The sequence below is a fragment of the Benincasa hispida genome, chromosome 11 (genome assembly GCF_027475165.1).
Source record: "Benincasa hispida cultivar pf3 chromosome 11, pf3_genome.v1.1, whole genome shotgun sequence".
Taxonomy (NCBI): domain Eukaryota; kingdom Viridiplantae; phylum Streptophyta; class Magnoliopsida; order Cucurbitales; family Cucurbitaceae; genus Benincasa; species Benincasa hispida.
This window is the reverse complement of record NC_143488.1, coordinates 76,065,494-76,072,821: the sequence shown is the minus strand read 5'-3', so window position 1 is coordinate 76,072,821 and position 7,328 is coordinate 76,065,494.

The window sequence follows — 7,328 nt, the reverse complement described above, 5'->3', positions numbered from 1 at the left end:
CTATGAAACATGAGATGTTTTATTTGCTTCACCACAAACCAATAAACTCAGATCCCTGGTTTTCATTGTAACTTAAACATGTATGTGGAGATATAAAGGTGGATCATGTCTTAAGTGATAACCAAAATGGTCTATAGTATATGAATATAAGAGGAAAGCCTTATACTGGTAACGATGCGGATTCGACCTGCTTTGTAGAATAGTTACAAGTGTTGTGCCTTGTTACAGATGGTCTGATCCTGATTATTCATGTGGAGACATGCGAGTGGGGGTGTCCTATACAAAGGATTTTTCATAAGACCAGACCACGAAGTGTTATAGTCTCGTTATATAACGCAGTTCATGACAGAGACTTCACTTCACTATGATGACCATAGGTAACATGACCTCAATCCTGAGTGAGTTGGGAACTCTTGCCTTTGAGGGCGGTCTTTTGATTTGCACGGGTGCGAGTGGCCAGATCGCTGACTCAAACCTACCACTTAGGGGATTCGTCTGATTGGGAAGCTAAGAACTCAACTACACAAGATGGAATTCACTTCTTCCCCGAAGTAGGGGTAAGTAGATAGATTGCTCCCTTAAGAGCTGATTCCAGGGCTTGAATGATGTGGTGCCACACACCTTCTCATGGATCGAGAGATGTCCACTCATAGTAGGACTATGATGTATTGTTCATTAGAGGGATCAATGGTACTTAAGGAATTAGATGTAACTACAAGGGAAAAAGGGTAAATTGGCCCAGCTGTACTTACGAGCATCTGTGAAGGGTTATCGTACTGTTGATTGGTTATATCCGATGGACACAGAAATATATCTCCGGTGAGAAGAGTGTAGTTGTCGATCTTTAGTGGAGTGCTCGATAGTTAACGGATGATGGATCTCGTGACTAAAAAGTTTAGTCAGCTATTCATGTACCGTTGGAGCTTCAAGCTACGAGTCCATAAGGTCCCCTTGGTTGCTCAATGGATTAAAGTTGAGAATCAATTTTTGGGTCAGTTTAAAGTGTTCAAATTGAGAAGAGGGTGTTTGACTGTATATGATATGATTAAACTGGTCAATTATATATGATATAATTAACATGATGTATGAGATACATTAATTGGAGGAAAAGGATATAAATATGATTTTATCTAGTAGATGAGAAAATGACTATGGTTTAAATGTTTCATATGATGTGATATTAAAACTATAGGTTATAAATATAATATGATAAGTTAGTTATTATATTTATTTTTAATTAAAACAATTATGAGATAATTGTTGGTGGTTTTCTCCATAACCGTGCATGAAAGTGGGAGGTTGCATTCAGTTTTCATAACTGAAGGATAAAATGAAAATGTTTTCATTTTGGAAAGGAATCGAATATCGCTTCATAATTGTACATTACCTATCATTTAGCTAATAAGAGCTTACATAACAGCTCAAAGTATTTCCTAAACGGTCGTGTACACGCGCATCTACCTAAACGATCGTATAACTTTTACTACGCGATCATGCGCCTGAGCAAGATTCATTAAAAAATCGTCTAAACAATCATGCACCTTTTCTAAACGATCAAGCACCAGTCTATATGATAGACACAAACCTCTCCCACTTTCTTGGTCGTTGAATACGATCGTTCTTTCCTTCTTCCGTCTACCAAATCCAACAGAGCCCACACCTCTTGGATTCTCACTCCGAGAATACCAAGGTCACTGAGTGGTGGTGTCCAAGTTGCTGCTTGTTCGTGTAAAATATCGTTCGGTGTTGAGCAACAATGAGAGATTTGGGTAGACGATTGACTTGGCGATCACAGTGACAACGAGAGGTGTTATTCCAAGTAAGAGTGAGAGAAAGACAGAAGAAGAGTTCTTCAAATGTATGTCTCTCGTTGCTTTGTATTTCATTGTTAAAAGCATGTCGTAATTTGTTCTGAAAGAGATAACTACTGTGTACGTTTGTGAATGCTTGTATTTTTGTCACAATAAATTTCGAACGATCTTGCTTTCGCTCATAGGTACTCTTTGATAAGAGTTCCTGCATCGTTAACTGCGAGCACTCCACTAAAGACCAAAAGCTGCACTATTCTCACTATAGATATATTTTTGCGTCCATATCAACCAATCAACAATGCGATAACCCTTCACAGATCGCTTGTAAGTACAGTTGGGCCAATTTACCATTTTGCCCCTATAGTTACATCTAACGCCTTAAGTACCACTAATTCCTCTAATGAACAATAAGTCATAGTCCTACTATGACTAGGTCCTCTCTTCCAAAGATAGGATATGGCCACTACGTTTAAGACCCGGAATCAACCCTTAAGGGAGTAATCTATCTACTTACCCTTACTTCTGGGAAGGAGTGAATTCTGTCTTGTGTAACTGAGTTCCTAGCTCCTCAATTAGAAAAATCCCCAAAAAGGTAGGCTTTTTGAGTTAGCAATCTGGCTACTCTCACCCATACTAATCAAAGGACCGCTCTAAAAGGTAGGAGTTCCTAAAACACTCAGGATTAAGGTTAATTCACCTATGAATGTTTTAGTGAGATGTAAGTCTCAATTATCAATGTTGTTATATAAAGAGAACATCTCGTGGTCTGGTCTTATACAAACTCTTTGTATAGGACACCCCTGCTCGCATATCTCCACAGACAGAAGAAGAGAACATAATGAGATGATGGAACCGAAAGTTGCGTCCACTTTTAAGCCTATAGAATAGGGAACGTGAAAGTACAGCTGCCACCCTTTTCTCAGAGACTTAAGAATAAGAAAAATGATGAAGTGTAGTATCATCGCTTTATGGACATGCTGAAACAGTTATATATCAACATCCCTTTCACTAAAGCGATTGAACAAATGCCAAAATATGCGAAGTTTCTGAAGGACATGGTGACAAAGAAGAGGAGCACAGGGAAGTCACAACGGTGGCGTTAACACAAAAGTCAAACACCATTATTCCACCGAAAATGCGCAACCTCAGAAGTTTCACAATACCCTGCTCAATTGGAGGGATATATATAGGTCAAGCGCTTTGCGATCTCGAGGCCAATATCAACTTAATGCCTCTTTCAATTTTTAAACAGTTGAATGTGGGGCAGCTAGCACCTACGATGGTGACTCTCCAGCTGGCGGATAGGTCCCTTGTTCATCTAGAAGGGAAGGTGAAGGATGTCCTAGTCTCGATTGACAAATTTATCTTACCGGCAAACTTCATCATCCTCAATTATAAAGCGGACAAGGATGTACCCATCATTTTGGGACGACCATTTTTATCCACTGGTCGCACTCAGATTGATGTGTACAAGGGAGAGATCACGCTGAATGTGAACGGAAAGAAGCTCAGGTTTGACATTATTAAAGCCATGAAATACCCGGAAGAAGAAGACCTAACAGATTCCGATAATGAACCCAGTTATAACGAAGAAGAAGAGTCCGAAGATGAAAATGAAAGAGAGGATGTGACCACATCCATAACAACCTGCAATGCGATTAGGGAAACGACAACCAAAAAAGAAAAATTGACGATGAATGAAGAGAGAAAAGCACAACAACCCTCCTTAGAACAACCACCCACTGTGGAATTAAAAACCTTGCCAAGCCACCTGAAGTATGTTTTCTTGGGGCAAAATGAAACTATACCAGTAATAATTTCCTCTGTGCTTCAAGAAGAATAAGAGCATGCGCTGCTAAGCATCCTGAAGAAGTATATAAAAGCAAGAGGATGGACACTGCAGACATAAGATGAATCAGCCCTGCATATTGCATGCACAGGATACATCTCGAGGAAAACAAAAAAGGGTCGATTGAACCTCAACGCAGACTAAACCCTGCGATGAAATAGGTTGTGAAAAAGGAGATAATCAAATGGTTGGACGCAGGCAATATTTATCCAATCGCCGACAGCACGTGGGTCAACCCCGTGTAATGTGTACTCAAGAAGGGAGGGATGACGGTAGTCCCAAATGCAAATAATGAATGATACCAATGAGGACCATCATTGGCTGGCGGATCTACAAAGACTACCGCAAACTTAATGCAACGACAAAGAAGGATCATTTCCCCTTGCCTTTTATTGACCAGATGCTAGACCGCCTAACAAGAAATGATTACTTTTGCTTTTTGGACGGTATGCGAGCTACAACCAAATCATGATTGCTCCTAAAGACCAAGAGAAAACCACATTCACCTGCCCCTACGAAACGTTTGCTTTTCACCGCATGCTATTCGGATTATGCAATGCGCCGAGCACGTTCCAGAGGTGTATAATGGCCATCTTCTCTGAATATCTTGAAGATTTAGTGGAAATCTTTATGGACGACTTCTCGGTGTACGGGCAAACATATGAAGTCTGTCTAAACAATTTAGAAAATATACTGAGAAGATGTGAAGAGACAAATCTTGTGCTGAACTGGGAGAAGTGCCACTTCATAGTGAATGAAGGTATTGTGCTCAGGCACAAAGTCTCCAAGGAAGGGCTGGAGGTGGATAAGGTGAAGATTGAGGCCATTGAAAAGCTCCCACCTCTAGCAAATGTGAAGGCTATCAGGAGCTTCCTGGGGCATGCAGGATTAGGATTTTATCGACATTTTATAAAGGACTTTTTAAAGATTGTTCGACCATTGAGTGCGTTGCTGAAGGCCGAGAAAACATTTGACTTTGATGAACAATGCCTCAAAGCATTCAAGATACTAAAGAACGCATTGATAACTACACAGTGGTGATCGCACCGAACTGGACAAAGCCATTTAAGTTAATGCGCGACGCTAGCAGTTATGCAATGGGGGCGACATTAGCGCAAAAGAAAATAGTGTTATACCTCATCGCATATGCAAGTAGAACCTTGAACCCTGCCCAAACAAATTACACTACCACTGAAAAAGAACTTCTTGCGGTGATCTTTGTGCTGGAGAAATTTAGAGCTTATTTGCTGGGATCCAAATTGATCTTCACACCGACCACTCGGCTATCAAATATTTAATGACAAAGAAAGATGCAAAGCTGAGGTTAATTTGATGGGTTCTCCTTCTACAAGAATTCAACATGGAAATCATTGATCGCAAGAGGACAGAGAACCAGGTTGCAGACCACCTATCAAGATTAAAAAATCCGGAAGTCGACCGCAACCAGTCGAAGGTGAACGCAACCTTCCCAGATAAGTTACCATGGTATGCAGACGTGGTCAATTATCTGGTCTGTGAACAATTTTCGGAGAATTACTCAGCCCACCAAAAGAGGTGGCTTATACACGAATGTAAATCCTATTATTCGGACGAGCCAAATCTTTACAAGAGGAGGTCAGACCAGATTGTGCGCCTATGTATACCAGAGACTGCTCACCAGCGCATACTATCCCAATGCCATGACTTACCGTATGGTGGACATTTTGGAGGCCAACGCACAGCAGCAAAGGTGTTACAAAGTGGATATTTTTGGCCAACTTTATTCAAGGACGCGAGAGACTATGTGATGAAATGTGATAGGTGCCAACGCACAGGCAACATTTCATGGAAGAATGCGATGCCAATGAATATTATCTTAGAATTGGAGCTATTCGATGTATAAGGCATAGACTTTATGGGGCCATTTCCACCATCAAATGGTCATAAATACATCCTGTTGGCCATCAATTATGTTTCCAGATGGGTTGAAGTGGTATCGTGTGTTGCAAGCAATACGGCGACAGTCTCCAAATTCTTGCGGAAAAATATTTTCACTCATTTTGGCACCTCACGTGCCATAATATGTGACGAAGGCTCCCACTTTGTTAATACCATCATCAACAAATTGTTGCTCAAATATAATATCCTTCATAAGGTCGCCACCGCATACCATCCACAGACAAACGACCAAGTTGAGGTGTCCAATAAGGAAATCAAGCTAATCCTAGAGAAGGTGGTGAATCCTTCACGCAAAGATTGGGCCATGAAGCTGGACGATGCCTTGTGGGCATACAGAACCGCCTATAAAACACCTATAGGCATGTCCCCGTATGCATTGGTATTTGGAAAGGCATGCGACTTACTGCTTGAATTAGAGCATAAAGCAATGTGGGTAGTGAAAAAGCTCAATTTTGATTTGAAGACTGCAGAAGAGGCAGGGAAAATTTAGTTGGTCGAACTAGACGAATGGAGAACTCAAGCATATGAAAATGCCAAGATCTACAAAGAGTGCACAAAACGTTGGCATGACAAACGATTTTGCGAGAAAAATATCCAAGTTGGACAGAAGGTCTTGTTATACGATTCTCGGCTATGACTTTTTCCCGATAAATTAAAGTCATGCTGATTCGGACCCTTTATAATCAAAGAAGTATTCCCGCACGGTGCGGTTGAATTGACTAATGAAGAAGGGACCCATGCATTCAAGGTCAACGGGCAAAGAATTAATTTGTATCACAGAGGCGACTTTCATCGCGAAAATAACTTTATGGACTTGAGGCATCCTGATTGAAGAAGAAACGAGCAGTCCCTGCGTTGTTATGCGACATAAACTTATCAGGGATGCAATTTTTTTGAAGTATCCTTTTTATATCTTTATTTCATGAACTCACTCTACCTTTTGATATCCTTTTTACACCACCAATTCAAAAAAAAAAAATTATTAACTCTATCTCATATTTTTTACCCTCTCGATTTTTTTGTGGCAACGATCGTGGTAAACGATTGCGGTGGAGCTACGCGATAAACAACAAAATGTGACTAGTTCGTTCAACCCATCGCAATCGAAGAAATTAGCTCACAGAGGATGCGGGCAACAGAGCAAGTTTGGGGGTTGTATCTTTCTTTGACTTTGTTTATTCCAAATTTTGCATTATCGCACCTCATTTTTAACATTGCTAATTTTATCATCGCATCCTCTTTAGTTGACACAATCATTAAATATTGATTACTTTAGTTAGTCACCGCAATGTTTTCTGTACCAATTATGATTTCAATGATAAAACGCATGCCTTTATCTCTCATCGCATGTACTAGATTCCACTTAATTTCAGGACAGACGTTTCATGAAACATTTCTAGAAGTTAGTGGCCCACCAATTTTCTTTCAAAATGAGTTTTACGAAACTTCCTAAGAGCATCGCATGAATTCTTTCAGTCCATCAGCAATTAGGACATTGTTACGTTTAAATTTGGGGGTGCCGGTATTTATTTTTAACTTTGCTACCCTTAGACAATCCAAAAAAAGTCACTAACATTGAAATCGGATCCTACTTGTAGTTGGAAGTTCGCATGACACCCATGGGGGCAAGCCAAAATGAAGGTAGGAATCATGATCAACGCATAAATAAAGTGATCGCAACTCTGCTGCCAAATGGGCATGAGTTTAGATTAAGAAGAAGTGTCTTGCTC